General features: G+C 41.2%; 1 pseudogene; it reads left to right on the forward strand.

Moving 5' to 3' along the window:
- Positions 1-26,066, forward strand: LOC130041630 (60S ribosomal protein L26-like; annotated as a pseudogene).

Genomic DNA, 26,066 nt, shown 5'->3' on the forward strand with positions numbered 1-26,066 from the left:
ATGACCGTGATCGAGATCGTGATCGTCTATTCTGAAGAGGGACATGCCTACTTTGGACTTCAGAGAAGTTTGCATTTGGAAGTGTATTCCTTGGTACAGTTGTCACAAGGATCAGAGAGTGCTTCTGGTATTTAGTGGGTGGAAGCCAGGAATGGCAAATACCTTGCAAAGTATGAGTCAGTTATGCAAACTGAACAGTGTCCCACACAATGCCAATATCCACCCTGGGCTGCTGAGAGCCTCTGAGTTTGGGGGTATATTAAGATCCTTATTAGAGAATAATTGAGTTAACCATAAATATGCCAAAGTTAATTTTTTTTATGTAGGAGTACTGCTATTTATTCAGCCACTGATTAGGCTGATTGAATTTTGCATGAACTCCACCTTACTTTTTTCGCCCCCATTTTTATCCAAAGTTAATTTTTTAATTAAATAAGTATAACCTATAAGAATATAAAAGAGTTTTTGTGCCTCCCCTCTGATCTGGGACTGGAACCCCACCGCGCAAGTGTCTGCAGGCGCCCCCCCCCCCACGCTGGGAGGAAAAGGGGACCTGTGTCTGTCTGCCTGTCCCTTTGGCCCGGCCGCCCATCAGAGCTGCTTCCTTGTCCCCCACCCAGTCTTTATTTCCTGGACAAAAATCAGGTATCTGTGGGGGCGTGGCCACTTCAGAGGTGGGCGTGGCTTTAAAAGTGGGCGTGGCCTAAATTTCAGCGGGACAAAACTCACGCGGCCGCAGGTAGTTCACTCAAACCAACAAATATTGCCCCTCCACATACACAACAACATGAGGAAACAACGCCAATCCCCACCACAGGGAGACCATGAGGAAATACGTCTAGAAGCCTCAGTAGGTGCTAGCCACCTTAGGGACCTCTCTGACAAGGAATTCAGATATGAAGTCATCAAGATGTTCAATCAACTCGATGAAACAGTCACACACATATCCGCTAAACTGAAAGAGGACATGAAAGAAACAATCGATCACACAATTGACAAAATACAGCAAGAAATGAGAGCTGAAATTGGAAAGCTCCGCACAGAAATGGCACGCATCACAGATTCCATAGATGAAGTCAAAACCTCACTCACTGCCCTCAAAAATAGAATGACCACAGCTGAGGAAAGAATCAGTGACTTGGAAGATCAGCTGCACCAAGCCAACAGACAATAGCAAACAATGGCAAGAGACCTCAAAATAGCTCAAGAGCGAATCAGAGTTCTACGAGATGATTCCAGAAGAAACAACATTAGAATCATTGGACTACCAGAAGCTCAAGGAAACAATCCCAATGAAAAAACCATGCTGAAACAAATTAAAGGTAAAGGTAAAGGTAAAGGCCCTCCCGTTGATCGTCGATTTTTGCTCGAGCAGGCCCAGTAACGTCTCCATTGGAGACTTTGTTGTTACTGTGTTTGGCATATCCAATACTCTTGGTAGCTTGCCAGGCTCTCCGAGAGGGGGAGAGGAATCGAACTCGGGTCGGCCATGTTGGCCGCTTGTAAGGAGAACGCCCTACCCGCTGTGCTATCGCTCCAGCTGAAACAAATTATTGCCGAAAAATTCCCAGAGCTCCATAATACAGCCATCCAGATTCAAGAAGCCCGAAGGGTGCCAGCTAAAAGAGACCCCAACAGAAACACCCCAAGACATATTATAGTTAGAATGATTGATGCTGCCGATAGAGACACAATACTGCAAGCAGCAAGGGCAAAAAAGGAAATCACATACAAAGGAGCACCCCTGAGATTCACAGCAGACCTCTCAGAGGAAACCCTACAAGCCCGAAGACAGTGGCGAGATATAGTCAAAAAACTCACTGAAATGAATGCTTCACCAAGAATACTCTATCCGGCTAAACTCTCACTCCAAATAGATGGAAAGCTACACTATTTTCTAGATAAACAGCAGCTCAGGAACTTCATAGACTCAAAACCAAACCTAAAACAAGGACTAAAGGGGCTACTATAAGACAAGACAAACCCTACAACCACAACACACCCGCACAGAAACATGACATAAAACCCCATAACCATACTCTCTCTCAATGTCAACGGTCTCAATTCACCATTGAAGAGACACAGAGTGGCAAAATGGATACAGAGACAAAACCCAACATTCTGCTGCCTACAAGAAACTCATCTCAACACTCAGAGCAAACACAGACTCAAAGTCAAAGAATGGAAAACAATCCTGCAAGCAAACAGCTCCTGTAAAAAAGCTGGGGTGGCCATACTAGTATCTGACAACATTAATTTCACCCTGAAAAAGGCTAGAAGGGACAGTGAAGGCCATTTTCTATTCATCAAGGGATATGTACAACAGGAAGAAATCACACTCTTAAATGTATACGCACCTAATGAGGGAACAGCCAAATATTTAAAACAACTGCTAGCAGACTTTAAGGAGGACATTGCAAGCAGCACAATAGTACTTGGAGACTTCAACATTGCCCTATCACCTCTGGACAGATCAACAAGAACAAAACCCAGCAAGGAATCATTGGCTTTGAAAGAAGAAATAGAAGAGAGAGGGCTTATAGACTTATACAGGGCTTTATACCCCAAAAAGAAAGAATACATATTCTTCTCCAGTGCACATGGAACATTTTCCAAAATAGACCATGTGCTAGGACACAAAACATACCTCAACAAAATAAGGAAGATAGAAATAGTATCAGCCATCTTTTCAGACCATGATGCACTGAGGATAGAAGTCAATCACACACAGACACGGAGAACCAAATCAAACACCTGGAAATTAAACAACTCGATGCTGAACAATGAATGGGTCAGGAACGAAGTCAAGGACGAAATCAAAAGATACCTGGAAACAAATGAGAATGAAGAACCTATGAGATGCAGAGAAAGCTGTATTAAGGGGAAAATTTATAGCTCTGCAAGCATATCTTAGGTCTGTAGAAATGGTACACATAAACAACTTGACCTCACAGCTCAAGGCCTTAGAGAAGGATCAACAGAAAGAACAGGCAGAAGGAAAGAGATCATAAAACTTAGAGCAGAAATCAATGACATGGAAACCAAAGAAACAATCTGAAAGATCAATGAAACCAAGAGCTGGTTCTTCGAGAGAATAAACAAGATAGATAAACCACTCGCAACACTCACAAAGAAACAGAGAGAGAGAACCCTAATAAACCGAATCAGAAATGAGAAGGGGGATAGCAAAACAGAAACCAAAGAAATCCAAAAGATCATCAGAGACTACTTTGAAAGTCTGTATGCCACGAAACAAGAGAACTTAGAAGAAATGGACAAATTCCTGGACTCCTATAATCTCCCAAAGCTGAATCAAGAAGACCTGGAGTATCTGAATAGACCTATTAACATCAATGAAATAGAAACTGCAATCAAAAGCCTTCCCAAAAACAAAAGACGGGGCCCAGATGGATTCACTAGCGAATTTTTCCAAACATTTAAAGAGGACCTGCTGCCAGTCCTTCTCAAGCTCTTTCAGGAAATTGAAAAAACGGAAACTCTCCCAAACAGTTTCTATGAAGCCCATATCTCTCTAATACCAAAAGGAAACAAAGATACCACGAGAAAAGAAAACTACAGGCCAATATCCCTGATGAACATGGATGCGAAGATTCTCAACAAAATACTAGCAAATAGAATTCAACTACTCATCAAAAAGATCATACACCATGACCAAGTAGGATTCATCCCGGGGATGCAAGGCTGGTTTAACACTAGGAAATCAATCAACATAATCCACCACATCAACAAAAGAAAAGATAAAAATCATATGATCATATCAATAGATGCAGAGAAAGCATTTGACAAGATCCAGCACCCATTTATGATGAAAACCCTAGCCAAAATGGGGATAGAGGGTACTTTTCTCAATATAGTTAAAGCCATCTACCACAAGCCTACAGCAAGCATCGTCCTCAATGGCGAAAAACTGAGAGCCTTCCCTCTAAGATCAGGGACGAGACAAGGATGCCCACTCTCTCCACTGCTGTTCAATATAGTACTGGAAGTACTTGCAATAGCTATTAGGCAAGAAAAAGATATTAAGGGCATTCAGGTAGGAAAGGAAGAAATCAAGCTCTCACTATTTGCAGATGATATGTTACTATACTTAGAGAACCCAATAACCTCCACCAAAAAACTCCTAGAAACAATAGACTAGTATAGTAAAGTTGCCGGCTATAACATCAATACCCAAAAGTCCATGGCTTTCCTATACGTAAACAGTGAGAGAGAAGAAAGCAACATGAAAAAAACAATCCCGTTCACAATTGTGCCCCAGAAAATCAAGTACCTAGGAATCAGCTTAACTAAGGAAGTAAAGGACCTGTACAAAGAAAACTACAAAACTCTACTTCAGGAAATAAAAGAGGATATGAGGAAATGGAAAAATATCCCCTGTTCATGGATTGGGAGAATTAACATTGTCAAAATGGCAATACTTCCCAAAGCACTGTATAAATTCAACGCAATCCCTATTAGGATACCCATGACATTCTTCAAAGAATTGGAGCAAACACTCCTGAAATTCATATGGAACAATAAGCCCCCACGAATAGCTAAAGCAATTCTTGGGAAAAAGAAAATGGGAGGAATCAACCTCCCTAACTTCAAACTCTACTACAAGGCAGTAATAATTAAAACAGCATGGTACTGGAACAAAGGCAGAGCTGTAGACCAATGGAACAGGGTTGAATATACTGACGTTCCCCCCCCCCCCCCCCAAGCATACGAGCATCTAATCTTCGATAAGGGGGCAAGAAAAGTGAAGTGGAGCAGGGAAAGCCTCTTTAACAAATTATGCTGGCAAAACTGGACGGCTACATGCAAAAAAATGGGCTCAGATCTCTGCCTAACTCCATGTACAAAAGTAAGATCTAAGTGGATTAAAGACCTCAAGATCAAACCGGAATCTATAAGATACATTGAGGAAAATGTTGGCAAAACCCTTCATGACATAGAAGCTATTAGTGTCTTCAAAGATGTCACACCGCTGGCCAAACAAGTGAAAACAGAGATAGATATATGGGACTATCTTAAACTAAGAAGCTTCTGCACCTCAAATGAAACAGTGACCAAAATACAAAGACAGTCAACTGAATGGGAAAGGATATTCGCCAACTACACATCTGATAAGGGGTTAATTTCAAGTATATACAAAATACTGGTTCAACTCCACAAAAAGAAAACATTCAACCCCATCAAAAAATGGGGAGATGAAATGAATAGAAACTTTGACAAAGAAGAAATCCGAATGGCTAAAAGACACATGAGAAAATGTTCCACATCATTAACCATCAGGGAGATGCAGATCAAAACCACAATGAGGTATCACCTCACACCACAGAGACTGGCCCATATCCACAAGAACAAAAGCAACCGGTGCTGGCGCAGATGTGGTGAAAAAGGGACACTCCTTCACTGTTGGTGGGAATGCTGACTAGTTCAGCCCTTCTTGAAAACAGTATGGATGATTCTCAAAAAACTAGAAATTGAGCTCCCATTTGACCCAGCAATACCACTCCTGGGAATATATCCCAGAGAGGCAAAAAAGTATAGCCGAAGTGACATCTGCAATTGTCTGTTTATTGCAGCACTCTTTACAATAGCCAGAATCTGGAAAAAACCTGAGTGCCCGAGAACAGACGACTGGTTGAAGAAACTCTGGCACATTTACACAATGGAGTACTATGTAGCTGTTAGAAAAGACGAAGTCATGAAGTTTACATACAAGTGGTACTACATGGAAAGTATCATGTTAAGCGAAATGACTCAGAAAGAAAGGGATAGACATAGAAAGATTGCATTCATCTGGGGAACATAAAGTAACAAAATAGGAAACTAACACCCAAGTATGGCAGAGATTAGTACCAGGAATTTTACTCAATGACCCGGAGGACAACCACACATGTTAGGGGAAGGGGGGGCTCAGAAAGAGAAGGGAACACCAAATAAAGGGTGTTGGGAGGATCCGCCCACGATGGGAGAGCATGCTGAGGGTAGACTGTCGACCAAGCATGATTGCCACTCAATGCCTCTTTTCCAGACCATGGCACTCAAAAGGAGAGAGAGGGAAATGCCCTGCCACAGAGGCAGGGTGGGATGGGGGCTGGGGCGGGGAGGGGATACTGGGATCCGTGGTGGTGGGAAATGTGCACTGGTGGAGGGATGGTTGTTTGATCATTGTATAATTGAAACCCAAGCACAAAAATGTGTAAGTCTACAACTGTACCTCATGGTGCCTCACTATTAAAAAAAAAAGAATATAAAAGAAAGTTTTTGTCTCAGTTTAAAGATCTTTTTTCCCCAAAAATCCAATTTTCTTTTCTGCGTGAAAAATTCAAACTTTTCTCACAATCATGGGCTATAAGAGTCTCTAAGACAATCAACAAATATAAGCATTTAGCATGCCCTCTGGCTCATTAAAGTAAGCAGGAATAGTAGAATAAAACGCCCTTCCATTGAAATGCATTTACTCTAATAAACTATTAAATTAAAGGTAGGATAGTCTTGTTACCATTACAAAATAACCTGCAGAATAAAAAACTGAATCATAGGGGGCATGCTGCCGCCAGCAGGTCAATCTGTACCTTGAAGTGAGTGCATCAGCAGCCTGATGGCAGCGTCAGACTTTCAGATACCCCAAAATTGCTGCTGTGCCTTTGGCCAGACCCCAAGAACTTGGGGCAAAGTTTACCAAGAAAGTAAACGGCCAAAAGTTAGGTATGTGGGAGAAAAACCCACAAACTACCTCCGGTTCAGCTATATAATTGGAGGCATGGCGTCTCTGGTTCCTGATTGAACTGCTTAACGGACATGATCCCAGAGTCTCAGAAACGAATCTTGGAACCCAAAGGCTTTTGGCAGAAATGCGTCCTGTTCCTGCAGTAGGTTACTGACGCTGGGCGACTCCAGGTGGGAATAGGTTTCGTGCCTTGGCCTGTTCCCCCTGGCGGCCTGGTGACCGCCATCCTCCAGAGGCCACTGAACAGTCAGGTTTGGTTGGGCCTGCAGTGACGAGACACAAGGGGCCTCACCACATGGAGGTGGAGCCGACTTTCTCCCCATCCCATCGAGACCCCGAGTCGCCGCCTACAAACAGCCTCTCTGGCTCCTGATCAAGCTGATTAATAGCCATGATACCGGAGACTCAGAAACAAATCTTGAAACCCAGTGGCTTTTGGCAGAAATGCATATGGACTGCATACAAGGTGGCCGCCAGCTCAGAGCTTATTGGAAAGCCAGGTATGAGCCGGCAGTGACGGAGCAACTGCAGTCTCATGGGAAGGAGGGTGGTACCAGCTCATCCTTCATGCCCTACCAAGGTCATGAGTTGCCCCCCACAAGCAGCTCTCTGGCACGGCCATGGCTCCAGAGGCAAAAGGACTTAATCCAGAGCCCAGAAGCTTGTGGCAGAAAAGTGAATGGACCACGCGTTAAACTACGGCGCCATGCCTCCCCAGGAGGAAAAGGCTGTTGCTCCCTTCCGCCTTTCCCCCCCTGGCAGCAAGGTAGCCACCACCTGGAAAACCAGGTATGAACCAGCGGTGAAGGGGCAACTGCAATCCCTTGGGAAGGGGGACGGTACTGGCTCGTCCCTCACGCCCTACCGAGGTCATGAGTTGACCCCCACAAGCGGCTCTCTGGCACAGCCATGGCTCCAGAGGCAAAAGGACTTAGTACAGAACCCAGCAGCTTGCAGAAGAAAAGTGAATGGACCATGCATTAAACTACGGCGCCATGCCTCCCCAGGAGGGAAAGGGTGTTGCTCCCTTTTGCCTTTTTCCTCCCTGGCAGCAAGGTGGCCGCTGCCTCAGAGCTTGTACAAAAGACAGGTATGAGCTGGCGGTGATGGGGCAACTGCAGTCTCATGGGAAGGGGGCGGTACCGGCACGTCCTTCACGCCCTACCAAGGTCACGAGTTATCCCCCACGAGCGGCTCTCCAGCATGGCCATAACACCAGACACACAGAAACCAATCTTGTAATTATCTGGCTCTTTGCAGAAATACAAAATCATGGCCGCGTGACATTATATGATTCTCATAACCAGCTATAGAAAACAAAGTATTTCACAATGCCTTTTCAGCAATTCTGATTGTTTGGGGGGGAAATTCTAAACAATAATGGTGCATCTTTTGTTGAAATAATGAATGTAATCAATGTAGAGAAGAGTTAAGTAGAAATCATCTGCCTCACAGGCATTGGGAGGGGTGAAAGGGGGGTATATTGGGGTTCTTGGTGGTGAAAAATGAGTACTGGTGAAGGGAAAGGTATTTGATCATTGTATGACCAAGACTTAAACCTGAAAGCTTAGTAACTTTTCCCACAGAGATTCAATAAATAAATATAAAAAGGAAAAAAATAAATAAAAATTTAAGGTGGAGTTCATGCTCAAATTAATCAGCTAATCAGTGGCTGAATAAATAGCAGTACTCCTACAAAAAAAAACTGAAACATGCGCAGTTGTATTAACCTTCCATTCATAAAATAAAATGTAGGGAGAATGTCATGTTAATGTCCAACTGAACAAGGCTATTTCCATACTGAGAGAGAGAGCTTTACAAATGAACATTATTTGTCAGTGCAGATACAGGAAATGATGTACAGGAAAAAGATCCTAGCCAAAGCATTTAGAAATGTTTGTTCTTTTAATCAACCATGTTTGAATAAAGATATTTCCTTCTCATATAGAGTTTTGTCTACTTTGTTAGATATCCTTAATAATATATGTAAATGCATGTCGATTTTCAAATAGTGATATTAATAAAATTGGGGAATTTTGTTAAACCCAGGTCCAAGAAATATAGACCTATAGAATTTTAGAATTTCAGGACTTCAAAAATCTTAGAGATCACAAAGTCTAGTTCCCTTTTTTTGCCATGAAAACACGGAGACTCAAGGAGATTAGGGACAGAAGACACAGTAGCTATCTTCCGGGTAAAGGACTGAAGTTGGCAGACATGAACAGGTTTGCTTTGTAGACTGGTAGAGCTCTCAGCAATTGCAGAATACCTTTAGTCTACACTTAATTATTCTCTGGATAGGTAATGGCAATTCAGAACTCTGCCCATTTTATAACATTTTTAGCTTAGTCTTAATACATAAGCTCCCAACCTCTCTGAAAAAGAAAAAAATAAAAAAGGAGAAAGAGGAAAACAAAAAAAGGAACAAAAACAACATACAATCTATAAAACTACAAGACATAACCTGCTAGCATTTGAAAACATGTCATTTTTTAATGAGATATTGTGCTGCATCCAAATATAGTTATTGTACAAGGATGTAACATCGCTACTAACCTTCTCTGGCTCTAAGCCTTGGCACAAGGCAACTACATCTTTTCATCTTTTCGGTTCACCTCTTAATGTCACCCCCTACATGTCATTTGTAAATGAATCACATACCGACCGTTTGCCTTTGCAAGAGAATTTTAAATGTAGAAAACAATATAGCATATGTTAGTATATTATAGCTATAGACTTGATGTTTTAATGAATTAGGACATAATGCTGTATTTTGGAAGCCTTCTAAAGCTTATTCAAATAAAATTCTATCCCAAGTACATAAACAGGTACAACACTTGGAATGTGACTGCATATTGCATTTGAGATCTTTTTGCATTTTTATTTTTTCAAAGAGTGAATATAAAGTAAATTGCCTGAATTGCCGATAATATTTTCCCTCCCCTTCCTCCCCCTGACTCCTGCTTCTATAGTTTAATACATGACCACTGGCACTAGAACAGAATGCCCTCATTTGACAGATAGTTTAGTGTTTAGGTTATTAGCTTAAGATACAGCTTATTTGTCCTGTTGCCTTCCCTGAGGCAGCCAGTGTATGAAGACTTATTTTAAAGGTCTTCCACAAGCAAGAAGAACCACACCTGTTGCATATGATTTCCTTGCCATTAAATCATAAGACACTTAATACCACTCTTCCAGGATTGCGCACCATATTTGATAGGGTTCAAATATGTTTTGAACCATGGGAACACCTGCAAGGGTGATTAGAAGCAGCCTTAAAAGCCTCTATCCCTCTTGGAGAGCCTGGCAAGCTACCGAGAGTATCTTGCCCGCATGGCAGAGCCTGGCAAGCTATCCGTGGCGTATTTGATATGCCAAAACCAGTAAATACAATGGGTCTCATTCCCCTGACCCTGAAAGAGCCACCAATACGGCAGTGTTAAGAAGAATGAGGAAGGAGAGTCTGATAAAATCTCAAGGCCGAACTAAGCTGCCAAAAAGAAAAAAGACAAAAATGACTGTACTTTCAGTGCACATATGCCATTAAATCAAGATAAATAATTTAATCGGAACTGCTTATGCACAGACGTTCCAGTGAATGATTGAAAGGTAAGATTGTCAGAAAAGACTATTTGAATCCCAGTTCTATTATTTCTTGTTGGTGTGATTCTGATAACTATATTCTCTGTGCTTCTCTTTCTCTTAAATGGTGTAGAATTAAAGGAGGTAACATAAAGTGCTTAAAATAGACCTTGATACAGAAATGCTTTTAAAAAGTTACAATCATGATTAATACAACGGAAGGTATGTGATGGACATTTCTGTTTCCTGCCTTTGGAAATAATTGTGTGAGATCACAATGCCTGCCTGGAGTTATGGCAACCATTTTGTGACCATACAAGATCAAGAGAATAGCAAAGACTCTGACTCAGTGTCCTTGCATTGTGAAGATGCGTGCCCAACTCTGGGCCTTACATAAGCAACAGATATTTTCCTTGTAAATTTTCTGTTATTATCTATTGAACAATTCCATCTAAATGTCCTCACTGCAGTTTAAGTCCTGCCCATCTGCCTTTAAACTGCTCTGGGGACCAGGCCTCATAACAGCCTCCTGGGGGTTATAGAAGAATGGGAGTAGCCAACCTCTCATCCTGCTAAATCTGACCTAGAACCAGCTGCAAAGTGGCAGCCCCTGGCTCCTGTAGCTCTGTACCTTGTATGCAAATATTTTAACAGCTGCAGGGGTCCTAGTCTGACTTCTTATACTGGCTTCTTGTATGTGCCTTAAATCTCTGATTCTGTATCCAACTTTTATGATAAGCCCCCCAAAATTCCTTTCAAGCTATTTTTTACTGAAAATGCAGTTTATACATTAACAACAAGGATAATGAAAGAGGACATTGTTGTCCACCTAGGTTCTGATTTAAAATCTGGCTTCATCAGGAACAATTGGTGGGACCTAGTTGTTATTACCTATCAACAGGCTAGAAATATCTGCAGTGTTTACAATGATTGTACAGGATGATTCTGTCATCAACAATTCAGAACAAGAAGGAAGTTTCTCTAGCAACATTCAGAAGATTTAAGGCACATTCATCTAGTACCTGAAACTATGGAGTTTTTTTTGAGGACCCTCTTCCCATACTAGAAAATGCTGGGGGCTACTTCTGGTTCTGTACTTGGAGGTTATTCCTGTTGGTGTCAGTGATCAAATTTGGACTTCCTGCATACAAAGGAGGCACCCAGTTCTATTGTGTCTCTCTGGCACCATTCTCTTCTCTCCTCCTCTCTTCTCTTTGTGTGTGTGTATGTGTCTTTTTGTGTCTTTTTGGGGGGCTTATCATAAAAGTTGGATACAGAATCAGAGATTTAAGGCACATGCAAGAAGTGAATTTCCTAGAGTTCCAAAACATCAAGATCTTGTATGTCTTCCTTCCTCTGTCATTCCACAAGATTATTGTCTAGACTATTTTTCAGAACATTGTTCCCCGGAGCAGTCTGGAAAACAAAGCAGCATGGAGGACAAACTTTGCCCAAAGAATGCTAAATTCCTGGAGAGCAGCTTACAGTGACCTTGGCAAAGAAACACCATGTGACTTTTGGGGTATGGGTTCTCCATTACCCCCTCCACAGCTACACACTTGGTGCTCTCGGATTCGCCTTAGTGTCACTATCTAATGGTGTCTGGAGATTGAGAACACCCTCCCTGTCACTTCATGTGACTTGTTGTCAGACTAGGACCCCTGCAGCTGTTAAAATATTTGCATACAAGGGCCAGAGCTGGAAATGCTCAGGGGTTACTCCTGGCTCTGCACTCAGGAATTACTCCTGGCAGTGCTCAGGGGATCCATATGGAATGCAAGGGATTGAACCGGATTGGCTGTGTACAGGCAAGCACTCTACCAGCTGTCCCCCCTCTTTTTTGTCTTTTGAGCCATACCCAGCAGTGCTCAGGGACTACCTGGCTCTATTTTCAGTGATGCTCAGCGGACCATACGTGGTGCTGGAATTTGATGCAGGGTTGCAGTGTCTACAGCCAAATACATTAGGCAGGCACTTTAACTTTTGTGCTATATAGTTTCTCTGGTCACATTCTTTATTGTTTAAGAATATCTTTATTGTTTCGCTGAACACTTAGTGGGTATCACATATAAGGATCAACATATTACCTCGGTTATTGCTCAGATGAGAAGGGACATCCTGAAAGTTGACAACAACAATGAGTTGCCTCTGTGATTCAGGACCTTATTTGAGCTAAGTCCTGGATGTGCTTACTACAGACAGTAGTTTGATTCAGTGAACACAAAGGCAGAAAGCCATGCACATCCCTCTGAGAGACCCAGAATGAACAACTTCTACCTGAAACAGAGCCGGGAACGCACCTTCATGGCTCTCCACCCACAGTTTCATAAGATTTGCCTAAGCCTCTCTCCAGCTTAACCAGCCACCATTCCCTCCCACTGCCAAGCTTCCTGGGTCCTTAATCCTTCTACTGAGAAGTCAGAAAAAGAGGTCAGTGTAAATGGGTGTTGAAAAGAAAAACCTTGGGTCTTTTTTACCCAAGAAAAGCTGAGCATTGAATTCTGGCTCTCACACAGAAAAGCCCTGTCTCTAGGTCCCTGCTCATGATGACTGCCTGAAGTCTGGCTGGAAAGTTTTCTGACTGGTATTAACTGCCATGATCACATATCCCTGGAGAAACACTTTCAAAATACCCAGGGCCAGTTTGGGGGAAGTAAGTAGGCCAAGCCATTCACTATCTATTACGTTTAAGTGAGAGAATATATCTAAAAAGGCTTAAAGATCTGTGTAAAGTCTTAGGAATGTGCCAAGTCTCCGAGCACTGAATATAGACTATTCAGAAGAAAGCCTTCCTGTCTTACAGGAACTTCAATATTGGTAGGGGAAAAGAATGATTCTGTGGAAAATAACCAAACAATTCTGGCTTAGACCTGTGTAGTAATAAGAAAAGCTGTGGCAAGTGGACTTGTGGGAGCACTTGGGAATAAATTATTAAGGGATGCTTGATGCAGAAGCTGCAAACCTAATGTTGTAGCCCTATAGGGAGAATCTGAAGTTAGAAAGAATCAAGACAGGAATAAAAATTATATATACAATATTCCCACCAACAGTGAAGGAGTGTCCCTTTCTCACCACATCCGCACCAGCATCGGTTGCTTTTGTTCTTTTGGATGTGGGCCAGTCTCTGAGGTGTGAGATAGTATCTCATTGTGGTTTTGATCTGCATCTCCCTGATGATTAATGAGCATTTTCTCATGTGCTTTTTTGCCATTCGGATTTCTTCTTTGAGAAAGTTTCTGTTCATTTCATTGCCCCATTTTTGATGGGATTGGATGTTTTCTTCTTGTGGAGTTCAGCCAGTTCTTTATATATGCTTGATATCAACCCCTTGTTAGATGTGTATTCAGCGAATATCCTTTCCCATTCTGTAGACTGTCTTTGTATTTTGGTCATTGTTTCTTTTGAGGTGCAGAAGCTTCTTAGTGTTGGTGGGAATGCCGACTGGTTCAGCCCTTTTGGAGAACAGTATGGACGATTCTCAAAAAATTAGAAATTGAGCTCCCATTTGACTCAGCAATACCACTCCTGGGAATATATTCCAGAGAGGTAAAAATGTATAGTCAAAGTGACATCTGCACTTGTTTGTTCATTGCAGCACTCTTTACAATAGCCAGAATTTGGAAAAAACCTGAGTGCCCAAGAACAGATGACTGGTTAAAGAAACTTTGGTACATCTACACAATGGAGTACTATGTAGCTGTTAGAAAAGATGTAGTCATGAAATTTACATACAAGTGGTACTACATGGAAAGTATCATGCTAAGGGAAATGACTCAGAAAGAAAGGGATAGACATAGAAAGATTGCATTCATCTGGGGGACATAAAGTAACAAAATAGGAGATTAATACCCATGAATAGCTGAGATCAGTACCAGGAGGATTACTCCATGGCTTAGAGGCCAGCCAGGCATTCTAGGGGAAAGGGCAGCTCAGATAGAGAAGGGAGCACCAAATAAAGGGTGTTTGGAGGATCCTCCCAGGTTGGGAGATGTATGCTGAAAGTAGACTATGGACTGAACATAATTGCCACTCAAAGCCTCTTTTGCAGAGGCAGGGTGGGATGGGGGGGATGGGGTTGGGAGGGATACTGGGATCCATGGTGGTGGAAAATGGGCACTGGTGGAGGGATGGGTATTTGATCATTGTATAATCAAAACCCAAGCACAAAAATTTGTAAATCTACAACTGTACCTCATGGTGTTTCACTAATAAAAATAAAAAAATCATATATACAATATTTATTTTTCCTTTATGTCTAGGATTGGGTTGGAGTCACTTCCTTTGTTTTCTTTCAGGTAATGCTATTACACAAGTAGGTTGGTTTGATTCATGTTTTGTCCTTAGTTCAAGGAATTATTTATAATTTAACCTATAAACACAAAGATGGTAAAGCTTTGATCATATTTAAAATAAAGTTGAGAGTTGATTTTACTATAACATAGGATTAGGAAAGCACTAATATGATTCGTTTTTGTATTTTTGGTTTTGGGCTACACACACCCAGTGGTACTCATGGCTTACTCCTGGCTATGTACTCAGGATCAACCTTGGTGGTGCTCAGGGGACCTTATTAGGTACTGAGGATTGAGCCCAGGCCAGCTACACACATCTCTCCAGCTCCAATAACCAGATGATTCTTTTTTACTATGAAAATGGCAAGCCAATAACTTTAATTTCCAGGAAACAAACATACATAAACTATAATAACCTCCTTGTTAAAGAGGCTAAGGGAGGAAGAATGAAATTCCATTGTTATTTTTTACTTTGCTTTGATTCTAACTGTATTGAATTAATTGAAAAAAATAAAACCTTTACATTATGCTGGGGCTCAAAGCCTCACATGTGGAAGCCATGTATCCCACTACTGAGCTATCTCTGTGGCCACTAATGAGTTTTTTGAATAGCAGCCATGGAATTTTTATTTGAATTATCTTACATGCAGACTATTTAATAAGAAAGTCAGTCAGGGATTTTTTTAGGAGGAAGATTACTGACAATTCATTTTTTAAATGCATCAAATAATAAAATGGATTAGTCACTGATTGGAGGCATGAATAAATAGATGTGCAAAGATAGCAAGCATACACTAATGTAAAGAATCTGCAAAGATACAGAAAGAAAATAGCTTGAACCAAGTTCTAGACATAAATGAAGAAAAATGGATATGTAATGTTTTAAAGAGAATTTTCAAATCTATTTCTATCAGCCAACTACCGGTATCAGAAATTCCATAATTAGAACATGGTCTTTTGAGTTAAGAGGTTATTCTATTAAAAACCTCCAGGCTTTCTTGGAAGACTTCCAAATTAAACTCTGTTAGTCATTAACAATGAGCTGCAAACCTAAGTGACCACTTCCAAATAATATGGAGCTAAAATGGTTGGGATAAGGGAGATAGGATAAGCATAAGCATAAACAAGGAAGGTTATGTGTGCTAAATGCTAAAAGAATATCTGTACAAGCATCATAGATTAACTTCACCTTCTTGATATGGTGAGCCCAATTCTTGATATTAGTAGTTGATGCTCTTGACTTAAATTTCAATGGAGGTGGCCTGCAGCAATTAAAAAAATCTTATACACTAACTTCTATAAGCTCTTGCTACTTGATACCAATGGCTCAAACCAAAACTTTATCTCAGTGTCGTGGGTTGTTCATCTGTGGTTAGGTTTAAACTCTGATGTGCAACTGTACTCCCTAAATCATATAGTATTGTAAACCAATGGTAATCAATAAACTTTGATTATAGTAGGAAAAATGACTAAGGGGAATATTTTCAGATAAATATTGAGGTGTGGACAATATCCTTCTATTGTCCTTCCTTTTTTTTTTCTTTTTGGGTCATACCTGGCAATGCATAGGGGTTACTTCTGGCTCTGAACTCAAGAATTACTACTGGCGGTGCTTGGGGAACCATATGGGATGCTGGGAATTGAACCTGGGTCTGCCACGTGCAAGGCAAATGTCCTACTTGCTGTGCTATTGCTCAAGCCCCTATTTTTCAATTTTTGAGTCACACCTTATGGTACTCAGGTCTTGCTCCTGACTCTGAGTTTAGGATTACTCCTGGCGGGGCTTGGATGACAAGAAGTGGTGCTTGGTATTGAACTCAGCTCTGCTATGTACAAAGCAAATGCCCTTCCCACGTACTATTTCTTTGACTCCAGGATCTTTCTTTGTAGTCTCGTTTCTTTAGAAGGCAGAACCTGAGGCAAGGATTCATGTACTACTATATTATTGCAGAAATTACATGAAGAACCAGGAGATAGAAAAGCAGATAGAAACATATAGAACTGGTCAGTACTGAACAAAAATAATTTTTATCTTCTATGTAGTATGTAAACAAGGTTTTATGAATGTCCCTGTTTGAGAGAAAAGTGTACATCCTGTTTTTATATACCACTTGCCAAGATTCATTCCACAGGGTTTATTTATTCTCTTGCATACCCAGTATGAGTATATGTGAGGGTCTGCAGTGAATTTCTATGTAGAAAGATCCAATTATAGTCCATCCTTACTGGGGCCTACTTGTGTCTTCTGTCATCTGGTGGACTTAGTATACTCTGTTCTCAGAACTAGGTGCCTTCACCTTCCCCTCTGAATGTGACATCATAGGCTAATACAGTTTCTCTAAAGATGGTGGCAGTTGAAATTTCCAAAATGGTCCAGGGAAAATTGGTAGTGAAGAAAGACAGTCCCATAGTTGAAATTGTTTCTAAGGCCATACTTGATGTTCTTCCATCTTCAATTTTAGATTTTATTTTTTGGTTGTATTATTTTAGAGGGTGTATACCTGGTGGTGCTCAAAGTTTACTCCTGGTTCTGTGCTCAGGAATAACTTCTGGCAGGCTTGGAGATCATATGGTATGTAGGGATTGAATTTGGATTGGTTGCATGCAAAGCAAGCAACTTACCTATTGTTCTATTGATCTAGCGTCTCCAGTTTAGGTTCCTATCACCTTGCCCAACACTTTGTCACTGATTTTTATTTCTAGCTTCACAGAATAATAACGATCTACATCCCAAATATTCTGCAGATTTTTCTTGCTCTGTCTATGGAGTATGATTGCTGTAACTACCCATCTTATATAGATGCATCAAATGTATCCTATGAATTTTAACCATACTCTTTCCTGCACAAAGAAAGTATAGTTTCTCCTGGTTTTCAGTATAACTCTTTCTTTGCTTGTTGACACACCAATTTGAGGAATCCAGACCTACTGGTACTTGCATTTCAAGTTTAAAGGAAAACTTATTATTATCTCTGAAAACCAGGCATCTAAATCTGGAAAATTCTGCTAGTGGGAATAAAAAATAAAACATCCATAAGAAGGTTGCTGTGAGTGATGATTAAAGAAATAATACCTACTTCTCAGACTTAAGTAATCTAGCTTTGGGGGACATACCCCATCTGTATATAGGTTATGAGCTCAACATATGTATTTCATGCACAGAGGAATGTGCTCCAGTTCTTGATTTTTTTGTTTTTGTTTTTGGGCCACACCTGGCTCTGCTCAAGGATCACTTTTGGTGGTGCTTGGGAGAACAAAGGCGATGTTGGGTAAGTGGCACACAAGGCAAATGCCCCACCTGTTGTATTATCTTTCTGACCACATGAATTCTAGTTTGTAAAGGCAAAGGGCTGAATTGGCTAAGCCTTTATTCATCAATTCCACAAATTTATTAGACTAGCTACATAGGGATGGTTGAGTACATGGTGGATCCTATATTTATGTTTCTATTGTGACAACTCCTTTGCCATTTTTGTAAAATGAGCCTCTTGGTCTTACAATGCTTGTAAAGGATACTATTTCTGTATAATGGACATTCTGAAAGATCTTAGATGGTGGTGCTACAAAGGGAAAACAAGCCGATATTAAGAGTAGAATTGCTGAGGATGGAGAGAGTATGGAGAGTAGGGGGGTGGTGGTAAAGTATTTTATAGTTGACCCTGGTTTTATCCTTGGTACTGTATATGGTCTCCCAAGTTCTGCCTGGGGAGATTCTTCAATCACAGAGTCAGAAAGAAACTCTACCTGCTATACTATCTCTCCAGCCCAATTCATCTCCACGATTGTGTGTTGTACTGGGACAGGAGAAAAAGAATTTATTCACAAACTCCTCTTCCCAACTAATCAAAGTTTATGCCATGGGATTATTGACACTTGATTCTCTTTGTAATTACTCATGTCTGAACACCTAGAGGGGAAGTCAGTGGGGAAGTCATAGGAAGAAGGGAAAGGACTTGCAGATATGAGACTAGAGAGGACAGGTGGCATCTGTGTGAAGACCACAGGAGCCCACGCAAAGGTAGGAACTGCTGCAGTTGGGATAAGAGTGAGACTGAGAATACTGGAGTAGAACATAAGAATGTGCTATATCCACCAAGAACGTATTTCCAAAATGTGACCAGCCCATGTCTGGTCTATAGGGATCAGTGAAGAGTTCAATCCTGAATGTGGTGTTTTCCTGATTTGGAGGATTCCATCAGCATCTCTTCCCCACAGCACCTGGAATGTGTTTGAGACTCCATCTGAGCCCATGATGACTGTGACAGCACCTCTGAGTGCATTCTGCTCCCCACCCTGCCCACTCTGCCCTTTCAGACAACCAGCCCTGGGACCCTACATGCTCTGCCCTAGAAGCACGGCCTTTCTGAGTACATTCCGAGTCACCTAGCAAGCACAATAAAGAAGGGAAGTGGTGTTTTCCTTCTCGATCTATTCTTCTGTGGAGAGACCCCATGCTAGAGGGAAGTTGCCTGGGCTCTGTTGTGTTCAGAGTTTGGGGACACTGCTTTTCCAGTTTCATTTATTCTTCTCTCTAGGGCTAGGATGTAACAGCAAGATAATTAGGCCAGGGTGGCTTGCAATAACAGACTCTGTGCTGAACCAAGAGTCATTATTCCTTTTGATCCTTAAGTCCTCCTGCTAAGCCCATTTTGCTGTGCCAAAAAAATTTTTCTCCTCTGAAGGATAAATTTTCTCCCAGGGACTGTAGGGCTCTAGCAATTTAGTATTTGATCCATCTCTCCTCCAGATTTCTTTTCCGGTTTGCAATAGTGCTCAGTTCAAATTCTTTGTCCATTTGATTTCTGAGAACCATTATAAACCAGAAATATTGAGAGTGAGAGGTGCTCCATACTAGGTTTCTCTACCAGTTATTTCTCTACCAGTCTCTCAGCAATTAGGGTTCCTTTATACTTATGAGATGAGAATAGAGAAAATATCTTACACACTTCTATACACACTATCAGGTAAATAATACAAAGATTTAAGTTGGAAGCATCCCAAGGTTTTAAATTCCCATTGACAAAGTTTATACCTGCACAGTATCTTTTTCTGTTATGCTCCCTTTGGCAATTACTTCCTCATTGGTAGCCCTCAAGTGAAAACACTTAGGCTTTTGTAACACAGGACCAGGAATCCTGATGATAAGCTCAGAGAAGGAAAGACAAGTTCCCAGGAAAATGGGTCGTGAACACCCTTTTGCTAGGTATTGCAATCATTCCTATATCCTCCTTCCAGAACATGAGACCCAACATATGATCCACCCTGCAAGGGGTTACCTATTGTTCCCTGAGAGGTTGCCAGGAACCCAGCCTCTTTCTTGTCAGACTTTTGGTGGCAACTTCCTCTTCACATTGTTATTGTTCCTAGGAGAAGACAGAGGGTTTTCATGCCAGCCATGTTTGCAGTTGGGTGAGGCAAACCTGGTTGACACCATATTTCTTTTTTTTTTCTTTTTGGGTGACATCCTACAATGCACAGTGGTTACTCCTGGCTCATGTACTCAGGAATTACTCCTGGAGGTGCTCAGGGAACCATATGGGATGCTGGGAACTGAACCTGGGTTGGCCGCTTGCAAGGCAATGGCTTACCCACTGTGCTATCACTCCAGCCCTGGCACCATATTTCTTGGAGAATGCACTGTATGTGATACCCACTCTAGATTCACTGTCTTCAGTTCAAATGCTCAACACAAATGCTCAACAAGAAACCTCACTGGTTCATAGTAAGTAGCTTGCTACAAAGGGGCAGGTAGAGTGCAGTTAGGACAGAGAAGTGATCACTATAACAATGATAGTTGGAAATGATCACTCTGGACAAAAACCGAGCACTGAAACTAGGTAAAGTGATATACATGTACCCTTTCAGTAGCAGTATTGCAAACCACAGTACCTAAAAGGAAGCGAGAGAGAGAGAGAGAGAGAGAGAGAGAGAGAGAGAGAGAGAGAGAGAGAGAAGAAAAATGTCTGCCATAGAGATAGAGGCAGGCTGCAGGACAGGATGGGAGGGAGGTTAGCTGGGAGGGAAACTGAGAATATTGGTGGCAAAAAATGCATACTGGTGAAGGGATGGACATTGAAACATTGCATGACTGAAACTCAATCATGAACAACTTTGTAACTATATATCTCATGGTGATTAAATTAAAAAAAATTAAAAAAACTCACTTCCAAATGCATGTTCAGGTCAGATCCTGGATAAATGCCAAACTGCTGCTAATATTATGTTTTTTATGGGTCTGTCATTTTCGTGGAGGAGTCTTCATTGTAGCAGTCTGGTTGCCACCTTCCTTTGGACACACATTTGTGTCAGAATGCTTACGAACAACTGCGTAGGGCAGGAAAGATAGCTCAGGGGTCAGAAATATGAGCCTTGCATGCACAAGGTTCCAAATTCAATCTCCAGTTCTGATGGTCTCTCTAGTATCATTGGGTGTAGTTCTGGAAGTTCCCAAGAACTGCCGGATAGGGCCCTAGAAGGTCCCAGGGCAACTGGATATAAACACTGAGCTGTCAACCCAAATAGCTAAGTATCACCAGGAATTGTTCCCAGGTCATTCAAGTATTACTCATTCCTTCCTGGCTCCTCATTTCCCCCCAAAAAATAGATAAAGAATTAAATATTGGGGCTAGGGAGTTAAAATTATTACTTGAGGGGCTGGAGTGATAGCACAGCAGATAGAGCATTTGCCTTGCACATAGCTGCCCCGGGTTTGATTCCCAGCATCCCATATGGTCCCCCCGAGCACCGCCAGGAGTAATTCCTGAGTGTATGAGCCAGGAATAACCCCCGTGCATTGCCAGGTGTGACCCAAAAAGAAAAAAAATTATTACTTGAATTAAATGCCATAGATGAAAACCTTTACATGTCTTTTGAGTGACCAGTTTTCATTGTAATAAATAAATTTGTCTAGAAATTGATTAATATGTATTAATGCAGGATCACAATTTCAACATACAAGAAATAGGGAGATATTATAGCTATGAATAATTTGCTAATTCATTTATATATACTTACATTCTTTAAAACATTGAAATTTAGTGCTGAGGAGACCCACCAAAGAGAAAAACTGTGGCCTAAGTATTTGACGTGATAAGTTTATACTTTAGTTAGGAGCTTATCTTAGGCCATAGTCCAGACAACCTAACTCTCACTATTCATATCCTTTTTCATCTCCTGCTCAGGAATGAGGCCTTCTCTTTAGCTGCATCATCATCATTATTTTACAGTATCAGGGATTAAACCCAGGTCTCACACATGCAAGGCATGTGCTCTACTGCTGAGTCACCTCCAAAAACCCCCAAGCTGTATTTTTTTTGTTTGTCTAGGGGCAACCTCTGGCAGTGCTCAGGGTTACTCCTGGCTCTGTACTCAGAGATCACTTCTGGCAGGCTCTGGGGACAATATGAGATGCTGGTGATTGAATCCGGGTCAGCTGCATGCAAGGCAAATGCCCTACCTGCTGCATTATTGCTCTAGCCCCTAAGCTGTATTTTTATATATATCATGACACAAAAATGTCTTTCTTTTAATTTTGAAGTCCACAGGGCTGAATACGGGCAAGTCCCAGGCCTTGAGAAAATCTGTTAAAAGCATTATCTATCCCACCAGACTTTATTCTTCCTAATGACACCTCTGAAGAACTGGTGAAAACAGTTCTGTCCAAAATATTTCCAAATCAGCAAATACTTCATTAGTTCATTCCCCTCCACCCAAAAGAGTAAACTCAGCTCTCTAGTTCTGTTACCATTGTCCATTCATTGCTTCTTAACTGTGTATCTTTAAATCCAACATGAGAGAGATTTTATTCCCCCCACAACAGAGCAATCATTTTAATCTATCCTTTTCCACCTGACTCACAATATGCAGCATGATACCCTTTAGTTCTATCCAAATAATGGCAAATTGGTGATTTCATCAGTTCTTACAGATGCATAGTAAGATGCATATTTCTGTGTGTATATATGCCACAACTTCCTGATCTATTCACCCATAGTTGGACATTTGGGTTGTTAAAACTCAGTGTTTCTCCAGGCTAACTTATCTTCTCATGAGAGGCACATCTAGATTCTTACCAGATCCTGTAGCAACTTCCATAGTCTTTAAATAAAAATACTTAGTTGTCTAAATTGTTCAATTCCTCCAATCCTCTCAGAGAACCCGGCAAGCTACCGAGAGTATCCCGCCCACATGGCAGAGCCTGGCAAGCTACCTGTGACATATTTGATATGCCAAAAACAGTAACAACAAGTCTCACAATGGAGACATTACTGGTGCCCGCTCAAGCAAATCGATGAGCAACAGGAGGACAGTGCTACAGTGACAGTTGTCTAAAAGAACTGAATTAGTTATTATTATCTTGTCATTTTATTAATCACTGAATAAAAATTACAGAATAAAAATATAGTGAATAGACATTTATTGAGTAGGCCCTATATGCTTCTTAGTATATAGTCTTTTTATGTGAGACTTAAAATGAAGAGTCAAAGATATTATTGATAGTGATTGGTAAAAGACAATTGTCTAAATAACTCATTTAATCCCTACATTGATACTGTGAAATTTGATTTTCTCTAGTCATTATTCATGAGGAAGTTAAAGCTTGAGATCGAGATGATGGCATGGGGTTGTAACATTATATGCCTGAAATTTACCAATATTTACAGTCCTGTAAACCAAAGTCACCTCAATAGGCAGGGTGAGGGAAGGAAAAAGGGTAGGGGAGAGCAGAGAGGAGAAAGAGAAGAGAGAGGCTTGTTCAATGTCACATAGCTAATAACTGACAAATAGCTTTCTCTAAAGTCCCTGGTGCAAGCACAGTAGAGAAGCAGTTTCATGGAATGTGGAAATAAGTATAGGGAAGTCTGTGTCAGAGGGAATATGGTGCTGCCAGCTGGTCAACCTGTACCTGAGGGCCAAGTGCATCAGAAGCTTGATGGTGCCTTCAGACTTCCTGATTCTCCAAAATTGCCGCTGTGCCTTTAGCCAGACCCCAACAACTTGGGGCCAAGTTTACCAAGAAATTAAATTGCCAAAAGTTAGGTATGTGGGATCCACACCCACAAACCACCTCCTGCTCAACTATACAATCTCATTTATTGGCCTTATTTCAGAGACCCATAAATCTCAAGAGAGATCAGAAGTTGCAGTTAGGGCCAGCGCGGTACTCTGAAGGCAAGTGGGTGCATCCTGCAGGGCATATGCCAATAATTTATTTCTTTGGAAAACATGGAAACAAGGTGATTTAAAAAATAATAAAATAATAAAATAAAATTAGCATTGTCAATTAAAAAAAAGTAGTGTAGAGTTTATGCCCAATTCAATCAGCTTAATCAATGACTGAATAAATAGCAGTACTCCTACAATTAAAACAAAAAGTCTTCTAGACACCTAGGAAGGGCTGGAGAGACAGTCAGTACAGGGGTTATATCTTGCATTCCACCAGTGCAGATTTAAATCCCAGGCCCACATATGGTCCCTCAAGCTCAACCAGGGGTAACTTCTGAGCAGAAGTAGGAGTAGCTTCTGAGCACTAAGTGTGGCCCCACAGGAAGAAAGAAAAACAGGAAAGAAGGACAGGAGGGAGGGAGGGAGGAAGGGAGGGAAGGGGGAAGAAAGGAAGGAAGGAAAGAAAAAAGAAAGGAAATGAAGGCGGGAGGGAGAGAGGGAGGAAGGAAGGGAGGGAATAAGGGATGGATGGAGGGAGGAGAAAAGAAAAAAAGACAAAAGAGCACACAGTAGTTGTCTCAGCCTGAGGAATCACAGAAGGCTTCCTGGAAAAAGATGCTTTCTGAGCATCCTGGTTCCCCAGTCCAAAGGGAAGACCACCAATTCCATAGTAAAGATCACACCTCCTTCAGCTCTGTGTCTTCACCCGCCATTCCCTCCTCCATGTTTTGGCTTGACATGGCTGTTCAAACTGTTGGAGGTCCTGGAATTAGACTCTCATTGAGAGGTAGTTTATCCTGACTGATCTTCTGCACCTCCTCCTCCCCTCCCCCAGCTTGATTCCTGTATATCTAAAGCAAGAAAGAGAATCAGTTGCTGCCTCCTTTTCACCATTAATTGAATCCACTGGCAGAAGAGGAGAATTAATACATTGAGTCTGAATATATCTCGCATGGGGTGACTCCATTACAAATTCATTGTGTAATCCATGAACAATATAAGTATTCTTTCCTTCTCTCAGAGAGCCCACAGCTGCAATATTTCTGTACTGCTTTGCAGACTCTTATCAGAGTTTTGATGAAGTGTGGTTAGCTTGAAGTAAAGTCTGTCAGTTCTCTTGAAAAGAATTAAATTTTGGTCTTGCACTGCATTATTCAGCTCATTGAGAACTCAGGACCATTATTTAGAAAATAGTCATATATTTTCACCCATAAATATTAATTCCAACGCTTTATTTTCACCTGATTATATAAGGAACTTATATAAGGGTTTTCCCATAGGGAACGGTTAGTTGTAATGATCTGGAAACTGATTGGCCAGAAAGAATTGGAAAGGTCTGAACACTAGAATTCTGCAAGGGTCATTGTCTGGGAGGGAAAAGGTGACTATCAATATTTTAGCTAAATTTTAAGGCAAACTGGTACAGCTATTAGGAAATAGACAACACGCATAAAAAGTTAATCATGCAATTTTGGGGGTAACAATAACTGCTGACTAAGGGAATAACAAGAGAATTTTTTGTGTATTCTTTAGTCATCAGCTAGCCTATATGTCAGATGGGAAAGACTATCTCTCAGTTCAAAGATTGCACAGTTTTGCCTTCCTGCAGCCATCACTGAAGTGGTGACAGCCAAAATGGAAGTTCAATCCTTCTGTGACTTCTGACCAGAGCAAGAAACATGCAAGGCATTTCGATGAACATTCCCACATTTACAGGAAGATTATATTTTCCTCACTTTCCAAACAGCAGGGACTGGAGCACAGTGAGGAGGGCGTTTACCTTGCACACGGCTGACCTGGGTTCGATCCCTGGCATCCCATATGGTCCCCTGAGCACTACCAGAAGTAATTTCTGATTTCAGAGCCAGGAGTAACCCCTGTGTATCACCAAAAAGCAAAAAACAAACAAACAAACAAACAAAAAACCCCCAAATAGCTGAGACAGTAGTACAATATGCGATCCATGCCCATACGAAAAGATGATGAGGTTCAGTAGTAAGAGGCCACTACAAAGGTCAGCAAATTGGCAAAGTAGTTCAGGTTTACAGAAAGAAATATGTCATCTACACTGAACAAATCCAGTGGAAGAAAGCCAATGGCATAGTTGTCTATGTGGGCGTTCACTCCAGTAAGGTAGTTATCACTATACTAAAACTGGACAAAGACAGCAAAAACAAACAAACAAACAAACAAAAAACAACACTTGAATGCAAACCAAATCTTGCTAAGTAGCAAAAGAACAGGGCAAATACAAGGAACAAATACTTGAGAAGATGCAGGAATAA

This window comes from Sorex fumeus, unplaced genomic scaffold, assembly GCF_029834395.1.
Source record: "Sorex fumeus unplaced genomic scaffold, SorFum_2.1 ptg000098l, whole genome shotgun sequence".
Classification (NCBI taxonomy): Eukaryota; Metazoa; Chordata; class Mammalia; order Eulipotyphla; family Soricidae; genus Sorex; species Sorex fumeus.